The 14,400-nt window shown below is 40.2% G+C and overlaps 1 protein-coding gene across 2 annotated transcripts in view; it reads right to left on the bottom strand.

The window, feature by feature from the left end:
• HS3ST5 (heparan sulfate-glucosamine 3-sulfotransferase 5) overlaps window positions 1-269 on the bottom strand; it is a 169,151-nt gene extending 168,882 nt beyond the window's left edge. For both annotated transcript variants that reach the window (XM_072141744.1, XM_072141746.1), the window contains exon 1: window positions 28-269. The gene's annotated coding sequence lies outside the window, so the exon portion shown is untranslated. The remainder of the gene's footprint in view (window positions 1-27) is intronic.
• Window positions 270-14,400: the final 14,131 nt, after the last annotated feature.

Here is a 14,400-nt window from a genome sequence, read left to right as displayed (position 1 = left end):
GAGAGCAGTCTGGGTATAGGCACTTACCAGCAATCCATAAGTAAGGCAGAGAGGAGCTCCAGTATATGCCTGATGATGTTGCAGCTCCTGGATCCTGAGGAGATGCTGATGACAGGAGAGAGTGGGAAGGAGTAGCTGAGCTGTGACAGCACACTGGAGCCAGGGCTCAGCATTGAGCTGTGATGCTACATCCCTGGGAGACTGGAGCCAGGTGCAGGGCACACTCCCGCAGAGGAGCCAGGCGCGGGCACGTCACTCCCTGCACTAGCACACAGAGAGGGAGGTGTCTGCACTCACTGCCTCCTCTGCTCTGCTCAGCGCCTGGCATTCCATGGCAAAGCAAACTTTTAGCAGGACAGTCAGTATGCATCCTCATTAGTATCTCTGCTTGCTTTATGTTATGTGCATTGTTAGGAATGGGCAGTGCATAACAAGTAAATACACGGGACAGTGAGTGAGATCTGCGGGTAGAGGTAGAAAACAAGGAAAACCTTAATTTCCCCTTATTATGTGGCCGCATTCAGCAAAGTGCAATGATGAATTCAGCAGCATGTCTGCTATGTATGGCCAGCCTGAACATGGCATTCACACAGACAACACTCATCACAGATAAGGGTTTAGTCCCACCTTTGTACCAAGCAGTGGTTGTTTCTGCAGACCTACCTTATGAGGCAGCCAGAAATAACCAATTATTGAAATAGACTATCATCAGGATTCAGGGGCATAACTACAGTGGTAGCAGGCATAGCATGCTATGGGGCCCGCACTGTCAGGGGGCCCGCCGCCAGACCTGCCACAGTAAAGAATGGAGGGTGTGCACCATTATATACATATTATGTTGTACATTGTTCTGTATAATATGTACAGTATATTACAGTGTACATCTTTCACAGCTGAGCCAGGCAGTTACATAAGAAATGTAAGGGGGGGGGGGGGAGCAGAATGGCAGGACTAGGGATCTCACATCTGTACTTTCTGCGATCTGCTTCCCTCATGTGAGCTGCAGTTACTGGGCCCTGGGATGAGAAAACTACCAGTGAGTACATACAAATCTGAGTATGAGTGCATTGTATGGATGTGTAAATCTGATGTGTTTATACTGCATGTGTGTACCTGATTTTTAACCCCTTAAGGACGGAGGGTTTTTCGGCTAATTTCTCGCTCTCCAACTTCAAAAATCCATAACTTTTTCATTTTTACGTGTACAGACCTGAGTGAGGGCTTATTTTGTGCGTAACAAATTTTACTTTCCCGTAATGTTATTTATTTTAACATGCCGTGTACTGCGAAGCTGAAAAAAAATTCCAAATGTGGAAAAATTGAAAAAAAAACGCACGTGCGTCACGTTCTTGTGGGCTCAGTTTTTACGACTTTCACTCTTCGCTCCAAATAACACGCCCACTTTATTCTTTGGTTCGGTGCAATCGCGGTGATACCAAATTTATATAGGTTTTATTGTGTTTTAATACATTTTCAAAAATTAAACGAATGTGTACAAAAAAGAAAAAAAAAATTTTGCCATCTTCTGACGCTAATAACTTTTTCATACTTTGGCGCACGGAAATGTGTGAGGGGTCATTTTTTGCGAAATGAGGCGACGTTTTCATTGCTGCCATTTTGAGGTCTGTGCGACATTTTGATCATTTTTTATTTCATTTTTTATGTTATGTAAAAAGGTGTAAAAGTCGCATTTCGGACATTTGGGCGCCATTTCCCGCCTCGGAGGTCACCGCCGGCCATAACCGTTTTTATATTTTGATAGATCGGGCATTTTGGGACGCGGCGATACCTAATATGTCTGTGATTTTTACTGTTTGTTATGTTTTATATCCGTTCTAGGGAAAGGGGGGTGATTTGAACTTTTAATATTTTATTAATTTTTTTTATTTTTTAAACTTTTTTTTTTCTTTTTTTTTTCACTATTTTTTAGGCCATCTAGGGTACATTAAACCTAGATGATCAGATCGCTCCTACCATATACTGCAATACTACAGTATTGCAATATATGGCGTTTTTGCAGGTCTTACATTACAATGAGCCACTGGCTCATTGTAATGAACCTGCATAAACCATGTAGCCTCGTGTCAAGAGAAGACCCGAGGCTACCATGGTAACCGATCGCCGCCCCCCGATGACGTTCGGGGGCGTGGCGATCGAAAAAAAGATGGCGGCGCCCGCGCGCCGCCGTCTTTTAAACGCCGCCCGCGACTTTGCGGGCGGCGTTTAGAGGGTTAATAGCCGCGATCGGTGCAAGCACCGACCGCGGTTATTAGCGGTGGGGGTTTTGTGCAAAATGCAAAAACCCCCACCTCTGTATGAAGAGGACTCAGCCCGTGAGCCCTCTTCATACATCCCTTATACCTCTGCGCCGTAGAGCTACGGCGCAGAGCGTTAAGGGGTTAAATGACATGTGTGTTTATGCTGTATATATCTGTCAGGATTCTCTTTCTCCCTTTGTTTCAACCTGGGTCCATATTATACATCACATCACTGCTGCATTCAGATATTTACAATAATAATAATAATTTTTTTTTTATATAGCATACACAGATTATGCAGCGCTACACAAAGCTTGCCAAATTGGTCCCTGTCCCCAATGGGGCTCACAATCTAAAAAACTTACCAGTATGTGTTGGAGTGTGGGAGGAAACTGGAGGACCCGGAAGAAACGCAAACACGGAGAGAACATACAAACTCTTTGCAGATGTTGTCACATTTGACATTACATTTATGGATTTTATATGGTTCTGCGGATAAAAATATTATAACAAGACACCCCCAAAAAACATTGTTCCCCAATAAATACAGGAGGTTTGTTCTTAAGTTGAATTTGTATGTAATTCGAAACTGTATATTTTATAATTGCAGATCCAGACAAAAAAAATTTTGGCCCCAGTGACAATTGGAGTTTAAGCATTTTTTGCTGTAATTGGAATTGTAATTGGACCAAGGATTATCAATAAAGCTTCATTACAGACACTTTACAGTTGATTATTGCAATCTGGGACTATAGTAAAGCATTCAGAAAGCTTCACCAGCGGTCAGAGGGGTCTGTCTGTAACTATGGGTTGTCTGTAAGTTGGGTGTCCTTAAGTAGGGGACCGCTTGTAATCTCATTAACAGATAAAAGAAGGGCATATCTATTTTGCCGGGAGGAGGGGATGAAAAGGTGTGTAATACTATTGTCCCACTTTAATGCCTCCACACAATAACAATACCTGTCTTAGAACTGATTTAGGTAAAGTGGTATAGGTTAAAAATACCTTTCTTACATTTCATGTCCCCTCTTCCCCTGCCACTTCCTAAACTACACGCTGAAGATTGCCTGTAGGAGGTATTGGAAGATAAACTTTAGATATACGTCCAGGCCAATAAAAGTTTTTTTTTTTTTTTTTTAAAGGATCAAGCTGCAAGTAAATAAATGAACCTGCCACAAGATCTACCTTAATAGGTAGATCCATGCTGGTAGATTTCCTTTAAATACACTTACCGTATATACTGGAGTATAAGCCGACCCGAGTATAAGCCGAGACCCCCAATTTTACCACCAAAAACTGGGAAAACCTATTGACTAGAGTATAAGCCAAGGGTGGGAAATGCATTGATCACAGACCCCCCCAGTAGTATACAGCCAACCCAGCCTGCCCCCAGTAGTATACAGCCACCCCAGCCTGCTCCCTTAAGTATACAGCCAGCCCAGCCTGCCCCCTTAAGTATACAGCCAGCCCAGCCGGCCCCCTTAAGTATACAGCCAGCCCATTCTGCCCCCTTAAGTATACAGCCAGCCCATTCTGCAACCTTAAGTATGCAGCCAGCCCATTCTGCCCCCTTAAGTATACAGCCTGCCCCCTTAAGTATACAGCTAGCCCATTCTGCCCCCTTAAGTATACAGCCAGCCCATTCTGCAACCTTAAGTATACAGCCAGCCCATTCTGCCCCCTTAAGTATACAGCCAGCCCATTCTGCAACCTTAAGTATACAGCCAGCCCATTCTGCCCCCTTAAGTATACAGCCAGCCCATTCTGCAACCTTAAGTATGCAGCCAGCCCATTCTGCCCCCCTAAGTATACAGGGGCTGGCTGTATTGACTCGTGCATAAGTCGAGTTGAGAGAATTTTCAGCACATTTTTTGTGCTGAAAAACTCAGCTTATACACGAGTATATACGGTAATAACTAACATACACAGGAGCCTGTCACAGGTACTGCGGACTCACCCGTGCCCCTCTGCACATGCTAGTGCAGCGCTCGCGCTGCTTACCTCTCCGCGCTCCTGATCCCGGTCCTCGGGCCGTGCGAGTGCGTCCCCATCACCGTTAATTGGCGCTGTCCATTTCCCAGAATTCTATATAAACCTGCCTCTCCCTGCACACCCTGCCGGATCTTTGTGCCTTGTGCCCTAGAGAAAGCTTTGGTCATATGCCCTGTGCTGTTATTGTGATCTCCTGTTGGGACCCCTGTTCCATTCCTGACTTCGCTCCCCTGCTGTCTGCCTTGACCTATTGCTACGTCCCTGACTCTGCCCGTCCTGACTTCCTCCCTGTCCCCGACTATGATTCTGCTTAACGTCTCTGTACCGTGCCTTCGCTGCCACCGCGGACAAAGTCGCAGATGTGGAACAACCTGGTGGTACCATGCCACAACAAGTCCAACGCTTTGCGGCGGGCTCTGATGAAAACCGGGTACCACTTAGATTCCGGTCCCAGGTGTCGCCCGCGGTGGTCCAGTGGGTCCACATCCCCTGGAGCCTGACAGAGCCATTGTCTGCTGGATGCTGAGGCAGTAAGCAAAAAATCACAGCTCAGCTTCTAGCAACCAATCACAGTTTCTATTTTGCCACAGGTTATTAATATGAGCTCTGAGCTTTGATTGGTTACTATAGACAATCAGTAGGTAGATAGATAAAGATAGAGAGATAGATTAATATAGATAGATATAGAAAGATAAAGAGAGATAGACAAAAAGCTAGAGAGATAGAGATAGAAATAGAGATAAATAAAGCTAGAGATAGATAGATAGATAGATAGATAGATAGATAGACATAAAATATTTTTTTGTTAACCCATTCTATTTTGTTATAGCTAAGAACAGTTATATACTATCTCAGGCAACTCCAAGGACAGTATGATCACACACCAGTTCAACAGAATCTCCCCGCAAAGAATGAACTAAACTGTGGTGTTCTGTGGGGTGGTGGTCCTTTTAAAAAAGTGTTCTTTAGCAGAGGTTAGGAGATTGAAGTATCCTGGGAAGTATTTTGAATCAATGTTGTATATTTTGTCAAATGAAGAATTAGAATATACAGCAGCGGTATAAATCTTTCCAGTATATAACAGTGCAAATAATACTGATGGGAAAGAAACTGAGCAGAATAGTGTAGTGTAAATTAGGTTTTATTCAAAGTATTTACAAGTATGAAATGACCACAATAGATGTCCCATTATATTCAGATAACAAAATACCAAATGTTCTTTCAGCATGGGTTAGGCATCACAGATAAAGAGAGATATTTTTTTTTACATATTTTTGCCTTTTTTTGTTATTATGTAAGATTCTGGAACTTATCCATAGTTATAAATTTCCTTTCATCATTAAACCATGTAAGAGTGTTGTACGGCAATTAGGAGAGCACAATCTATAGACCAACTACTGCTAATGGCTACTGTTAGCAGCAATTACAGCTGACAGAGTACAGGGAGAGGGAATGCAGGATTCGCCCCCTAGTGTCTGCCAAGGCAATGCTGTAATCACTAATGTTATTAAACATGCAGTAGACGGCCAGATTTGTCTTCACTATGGAGTTAATTACATTCTGCTTATCACATTTATCTTCAGAACTGGTAAAAAATACAATTTAGTCTTTACAGCAGAAAGTGAAATATCTTATTGCATATGACACAGGTATTTCTTTGATCTGTCCTTCACACCAGAGGACGATAAAGAGTGGGTCCAGTGTGTAGTTTTCATGGCTTTACACTATAAAGAAGATATACTTACTATGGTGGAGACCAGACCTTTGCATGAAAAGTGCCAAAGGCTCAAATATTCTGGCCATTTCTAAATTCGGCCATGCACCTTTTTCATATGAAGTCACATTCCTTTTCACACTCCTTTGGTCACATTAGTGGTAAAATCTTAATGATTGTGGTGCAAGACATTTTTAACAGTTTCAGCTTTCAGCTTAGCTTCAATCACTTCAGTGGAACTGAGCTGCGAAGTGTCCACATGATGTATGGACATGACTCCACTCTCACTTGAGTGGACCTTTCAAGCAGCGGATGTCAAGTGTCAGACCTCCACTGATCTGGTATTGATCACCTACCCTAAAGAACATAATGGAGATTTGCATAGGTGAAAACACTGAACAACTACTAAAACAGCTACTTCCCATGTTCATCATCAGTACTTCTAAAGCCATTCAGTATGCATGTACATATACACATCTTTAAGAGAAGCATTTGAAGCCAGAACCAAAAAAGGAAACCCTTTCTTTTAAGCCCTTACAGGGGTTTTCCCATGAAAGAAAGTTCTCAAATTATAACCATTCAGACCATATCTTGCCTATAGCTTGTAGAGTACGTCTGTGCACGCTGCTGCTAGCCAAAACGAAGTATGTGTGAGTGTCTATGTGTGAGCTTATCTTACGGTATAATGGAGGGGGAGGGGCAGAAAGCACATTGCATCCTGCAGACAGGAGAAGCTATTCATAAGAAGAACCTGCCCTACCCGACCAAAGTATGGTTGGATCCCTGGGAAACCAATATTGGAAACACCAGGACTGAGACAGGTTAGAATTATATCTGTGAAATGCTGTATTTCTGTTAGTAACAGTGAATTAGAGAATTTATTCTTTTGTTAACCTGAGTTTATTTAAGAATCTTTTTTACATTTTTAAAAATCTTTTTTATTTGTATAAAAAGATATATGGTGTTTTCACACATGATTCATTACAACCAATCACTGCTCGCAGGTGAAGTCTCAAGAAGTGACGATCATAACAAAGATAGTAGAAAAGCCACCTCTGTATGAAGAGGGCTCACCCTATGAGCCCCCATCTTACATTGTTAAAAGCACTTAACAGCGTTAAGTGGTTAAACTTTGTTTTGAATGATACACACTTTCTGTTGGTTTTATTAACTTTAAAAAAGGGACAGTTACAAGTTCAGGTTTTTTAATGCAAATGTCATTTTTAGTTGACATCTGTTATCACATTGACCACTACTAGTGGCAGAAGGACAATCCTATGTTAGCATGAGAGTTTACCACATAACTAATTTTTTTCTAGAGTTTTCTTTGTCATCCTTTCCCTAATCCAAATGATAAATAAAGATAGGCCCTTACAATAATTATCCATTAAAATCCAGTGATCATCTGATCCCTCCCTAAGACCAAATCAATATTTGTTCTTACCTCCAGGAAAATACATTGATTTACACACTAAGCAGCAGCATTCCCTTAGCCCAGTCATGGAAATTACTTTACAGTAGGACACTGCTTAGATGTAAAGCAGTCTGTAGATCTTGATGTGTCCGTGCTACATCTAGGAGATTGTTTGTTATATTGTTGTGACACATTACATACAGTATATTATCTGTGTTGTAAATTATTTTTCCTTTTACACAATACCACATATAATACAATGATATTTACTTCATATGGATGTATACATACACCACAATGGCTTCATGATTAATTTAAATTAACAAACATATCTTAAAATAATCTTATAGAAGGACATTATCATTATCCTGTTATTGTCCTGGATAACAGGACAATGTTGGTCTGTTGTGTCAAATTCTTAAGGTAGGTTCCCTTTTACACCTTTAATCCCTTAACGACTTGTACTAGTACATCACAAGTCAGTAAGGGAGTAGAGAGAGAGCCCTCTCTATGCCTATCGATTTGTGTTGCACAATAAGATCCAAGGTCGGTGATGGCAAAAACTGGCAGCAAAAAGCCAACGGGCGGAGCCATATTGGCTTTGATTGTCACTCCCTGTGAAATCAATGGCTAGTTACGATCTGTTGCCATGACAGTAAAGTCTCAAGGACCTGTTAGTGCTGCAAATCTGTAACAATTTTGACTTATCAAAATGTTCTATTTATGCATGAAAGAGAGTTATTATAAGGATCTTCAGCTCTAGACCAGTTAATCACTGGAAATGTTCGACATATCACTTGTAACACACGAAAATATACAGGGTGAATATATCAGTAAACCAAACTTAACTAGTAGTACAGCACAGTTGACCCACAGAGCTAAAGCTTTTGAATGTGGACCTAATGTTTTTGCAAGTTTTTATTTTTATTTATAATATAATATAAATATGAGGGGGCTGTCTGTTATGATAAACTACGCAGGGGCCTACTGAAACCTGGAGCCGACCCTGGTAGGCCATGTATGTGATGCACACCAATGATTTCCATAATGTACAGGGTCACCATAAATAAATAAGTTATTGGTTTCTGGACTGTGTTCATTATTTAAAATAGAGTTCAGCTTGATAATAAAATGTAAAAAAATCTATACATGTAAGCGAAAAGCATTGCTTACAAATGAAAGCAGACTATCACGTTCCCTGGCTGTGCAGATGCTATGTTTTAACCTTGGAGAATACATTTTTTTAATCGTTCAGTGTACAGTTGTCACTTTGGTATGCGGGGGAGAGAAGTTCCTTCACTACAGAAAAGTATACTTATTATTCCATCTACATGCTACAACCCTCAAAGGTATTAATTATGAATGTGATGTCACATTATTTTATTCTTTTTTTTTTAAGTTTTGTTTTGCATGAGATTACTTAGTGTCATTTATATGTTCTTTTCCACTACAAATTTATCATGTTCCAAGTGTTTGTTTTTTCTTCATTTTTCAAACTTATAATAAATTGATTTGTTCAAAGGAAATTTACCACTTTAAAGATAGCTATTTAAACTGAGCATACCTGGCGTAGCTGTCTGAAAGCCGATGGAGGAACTTATGCTGATAATCCAAAAAACCTGAAAAAAATAGTTTTTAATTATGCTAATTACCGCCAGAAGCTCCTGTGCATATCGTAGCTCTGGCTGCTTCTAAATACATCTTTGTATTACACCCACGATCTCCCATATTGAGGTTCCAGAGAGTCGGTGACCTCCTCCCATGCATGCGTGATCGGCACCTTTATTGCCCAAGCAGTTCTGCGTTTGCGCAAGCAGACGGCTAATTCTCTGGTACCATTTGCACATGTGCGAGACTTCTTGAGAGCCGTATGATGTCACTGACTCTTGGGAGCTGCGGAATGGGAGGGCGTGGGTTTAATACACAGTGCGCAGGAGGCGTGAATAATTAGAAGCAGTCAGAGCGCCGGAGGGCACAGGAGTGTCTGCTGTTAATTAGCATAATCTAAAAAGTTTTTTTTTTCAGCCCAAAAACACAAGGTTTTTCTGGATTATCAGCGTGCAGGCAGCTAAACAGAGGAATGCTCAATTTAACTAAATACAACTAAATTTGTAGATTTCCTTTAATACAACAATTGGAATTGAAGGAAATTTTAAGGGAATTATAACACACATTGATGCACATGTATCATACACTGGTGACAGTGTATGATCAAATCCCACCCCCGCCACCCAATAAATCCTGGCGGATGGCAGTGCAATCACTAGCACCTGAAAGGGAATAGCGCATAGATCCTAATGGCTGTATTCTGTGTATCCACGTAATAAAGCTAATTTATAAGAGAGACCACTCAGTATCGCCCCTCACTGGGTCCCACTCCATTTATCTTGTGAAGTGTGAAGTCCAGTCCAAGGCTACTCATCAGATTACTTCAAAATCCTGCATTACGGAAGCACAGACAAAGAGTGGTAGGATATTACTTAGGAAAATGTGTGTCTTTTTAAAGAAATTTTACCCGGAATTTTATTTGTTTACAAATATATCGATATATATAATATATCCATACATACAGTAACAATATTCATTGTTCTTATCATCTGGACACCCCACTATAGTTATGCCTCCTTACATTTTATAAACCTTGCTTGCATTGATAAATATATGCCCACAAACACACATCTACTATCAATCTGGCTTTATCACTTAACTTTGTGTGTTGTGCAATTGAAAGGCATATGAATATATTTTTCTATCATGCTTTTTAAGATACTGAGTGCCCTCGAAAACTTAAGAGGTTTATTTGAACTTGAAGCTCTACACAGAACTCTCTATCTCTCTCTGAAAGTATTTTCTTTGATGCCACAAATGATTTGATCTCTGATCAGAGACTGTCAATTCACCAAAGGCACAGGTCTTGCTGAACTTCATTCATATCCTGACAACCAGCTCTGGTTTAAGGCTTATTTGTATGCAGTCTCCACATTTATCGTAACATGCGTTCTCCTTGCTTAATACACTATGTCGCACTTCCATGTACTGATGAATTTCAAACTATTTAGGAATTCAAGGAGGTCAGTAATAAATGAACCAAGAGATGTTTGTTCATATACACCCAATAAGCTGCTGAGTAAAGCTATACTTGCTATACTTGATATGGGGATATACGCATATCTTGTGGTACACATTCATAATATATGTCAATAGAAATCTGTGCGGTTGTACTGAGCCCCGTATTTCAATAAATTATAATGCAATATTCTGTATGGATGGAGGATAGTGTATTTCAATTTCTTTTTCTCAGAAGGGCCAAAATAACCAGACTAATTCTCTTATTCTATGTTAGGTTTATTAATATTTTTAGGTGTGAATGAAATAAAATAAATAAAATTATATATATATATATATATATATATATATATATATATATATATATAAATCATGTCTCCGCCAGTTTTTTACCAGTTAACTTACTAAATGTAAAATAAGGTTTGATCATGTTTGATTTTTTCCTCCCTAAATACATTTTAGTGCATCTTTTATTTCCCAAATGACTTAAAGTCCATCTGAGTGGAGGTCACTGAAAATCAAATCACATAACAGGCTTTAGGTATTTGCTATAAATCAATGTAAAATTGATACTTGTCCAAGCTGGGCATGCTTTATCTCAGCTGGGAGCTAGGGTCAAGACAGCAAAAGCTCTTGAAGTGGCAGTCACAAAGATATAATTTTGTTATGGCCTTACAATATTTTTCTGTGAGTTTTGTCTCTAGTGGTTTCTTTAAGTGGCAATATTTTTAAGAGGTTTGATCTTTAAACAAATGTTTAAATGGGATGTGGCTTCACAAACTTTATGCTGAGCAATGTCTTTATACTGAAAGGATCTTGTTCAAATTAATGGACACTGTCTAGAAGCTGAAAAAAAGAAGCAACGTTTTGTGTTTTTAAAACTGACCCATAAAAAAAAGAAACATTTCAGTAAATAAATGGTTAGATTATTAGTACACCATGGTTGGTGTCTAGCATAACTTTAGAAAATTAGCATTATAGTTAGTAGAGTCAGATGATGACTATTGAAGGAGGTACAGTTGTTAGACTAGTAACCATTTAAAAATGGAGACAATAGTGGATACAAAAGGCTTGAAAGGTCCCCCTGTTCATACCAGCACCTGTCCAGGCCCATTTGAAGTTCACCATTTACTATCTGAATGACCCAGAGGAGGCATGGGGAAAAGCCATGTGGTCAGGCAATCAACTTCACACACTTTTTCTGAGGAAAAAGAAAGAATGAGTAAGACCCCAAGAAAACTGTCCCAACCTTAACCCCTTAAGGACGCAGGGTATTTTCGCTAATTTCTCGCTCTCCATCTTCAAAAATCCATAACTTTTTCATTTTTCCGTGTACAGACCTGTGTGAGGGCTTAATTTGTGTGTAACAAATTTGACTTTCCCATGATGTTATTTATTATTCCATGCCATGTAGTGGGAAGCCGCAAAAAAATTCCAAATGTGGAAAAATTGAAAAAAACTGCATGTGCATCATGTTCTTGTGGGCTCAGTTTTTATGACTTTCACTCTGCGCTCCAAATAACACCTCTACTTTATTCTTTGGTTCGGTACGATTGCGGTGATACCAAATTTATACAGGTTTTATTGCGTTTTAATACATTTTCAAAAATTAAACGAATGTGTACAAAAAAGAAAAAAAATTTTTTGCCATCTTCTGACGCGAATAACTTTTTCATACTTTGGCGCTCGGAGATGTGTGAGGGGTCATTTTATGCGAAATGAGCCGACGTTCTCATTGCTACTGTTTTAAGGTCTGTGCGACATTTTGATTTTTTATTACATTTTTTATGTCATCTAAAAAGGTGTAAAAGTCGCGTTTTGGACATTTGGGCGCCATTTGCCGTTCCGGAGGTCACCGCCGCCAATAACCGTTTTTATACTTTGATAGATCGGGCATTTTGGGACGCGGCGATACCTAATGTGTCTGTGATTTTTACTATTTATTATATTTTATATCAGTTCTAGGGAAAGGGGGGTGATTTGAACTTTTAATATTTTATTATTTTTTTACATTATTTTTTTCTTTTTTTTCCCACTATTTCTTCGACCCTCTAGGGCACATTAACCCTAGATGGTCTGATTGCTCCTGCCATATACTGCAATACTACTGTATCGCAGTATATGGCATATCTGCTCACTATACATTACAATGAGCCACAGGCTCATTTTAACCCCTTCCCGACGCCGGGTCCCGGTGCATGGAGAGGGCTCGCGGGCCGAGCCCTCTCCATAGCCGGTAAGTCTTTGCTGCATATTGCAGCAAAGGCTTACCGGTAACACCCGCGATCGGTGCTAGCACCGATCGCGGGTGTTTTATCCGCGATCGCCGCCGGCAATGCTGCCGGCGGCTTCAAAGAGATGGCGCCGCATGGGCGCCGCCATCTTGTCGTGGATCACTGCTCCCCGATGACGTCACGGGGAGCAGCGATCCGTCGCCATGGTAACCTCGGGTGTTCCGAACACCCGAGGCTACTTCGTTTTAACCCATGCATTACAATGTGCTAATTGCACATTGTAATGCATGGGGAGTAAAATCCACATATACTGCCATACTGTAGTATGGCAGTATATGATAGGATCGATCAGACTACCTAGGGTTAGAGAACCCTAGGGAGTCTGAAAAATAGTAAAAGTAAAAATAAAAAAAAGTTAAAAAAAAAAAAATTATAATAAAAAAACCTAAAAATTCAAATCACCCCCCTTTCCCTAGAACTGATATAAAAATAAATAAACAGTAAAAATCATAAACACATTAGGTATCGCCGCGTCCGAAAATGCCCGATCTATCAAAATATGATAATGTTTTTTCACTATGTTTAACCCCGTAACGGAAAATAGCGTCCAAAGTCGAAAATGGCATTTTTTTGCCATTTTGAAAAATATAAAAAAATTAATAAAAAGTGATCAAAAGGTCGCACAGTCCCAAAAATTATAGTAATGAAAACGGCATCAAAATTCGCAAAAAATGACACTATCCACAGCTCCGTACACCAAAGTATGAAAAAGTTATTGGCCCCAGAAGATGGCAAAATAAAAAAAACAATTTTGTACAGGAGGTTTTAATTGTTTTAAATGTATGAAAACATTATAAAACCTATACAAATTTGGTATCCACATGATCGTACCGACCCAAAGAATAAAGTAGACATGTCATTTGGGACGCAGAGTGAAAGCTGTAAAATCCAAGCCCACAAGAAAACGTCACAAATGTGGTTTTTCACCATTTTCACTGCATTTGGAATTTTTTTCCCGCTTCCCAGTACACGCCATAGAATATTAAATACGGTCACTATGAAGTGCAATTTGTTATGCAGAAAATAAGCCATAACACAGCTCTTTATGTGGAAAAATAAAAAAGTTATAGATTTTTGAAGTTGGTGAGTGAAAAATGGAAGTGAAAAAACTAAAAAAGGCCAAGTCGTTAAGGGGTTAATGGATATGCAGAAGCCATGTATCCTCGGGTCAAACGAAGACCCGAGGCTACCATGGCAATCGATCACCGCCCCCCGATGACGTTTGGGGGAGCGTCGATCGGAGGCAAGATGGCGGCGCCCATGCGCCGCCAAATTTAAAGTGCCGCCGGCGACTTTGCTGGCGGCAAAGAAAAGGTTAACACCCGCGATCGGTGCAAGCACCGACCACGGGTGATAGCGATGGGTCTTTGCTGCGATATGCAGCAAAGCCCATCTCTGTATGAAGAAGGCTCAGCCCGTGAGCCTTCTTCATACAACCTTCACAGCTCCATGGCGGAGGTTAAACCTTAAACTTAATACTTTGGGTGGCTTAATTGCAAAAGGGACAGGACAACAGCATTATATTGAAGAGAGTATGGATAGGTCCATGTATCATGACATTTTGTCCAACAACCTACTTCCCAGAAGATAGGTCATGGCTGGGTCTTCCAGCATGACAATGACTCGAAAAACACAGCTCGGAAAACTAAGTAGTTTCTCCCT

This window comes from Engystomops pustulosus, chromosome 3 (assembly GCF_040894005.1).
Source record: "Engystomops pustulosus chromosome 3, aEngPut4.maternal, whole genome shotgun sequence".
NCBI lineage: Eukaryota > Metazoa > Chordata > Amphibia > Anura > Leptodactylidae > Engystomops > Engystomops pustulosus.
The sequence above is the reverse complement of the archived record's forward strand: the minus strand, read 5'-3'. Positions and strand labels throughout refer to the sequence as shown.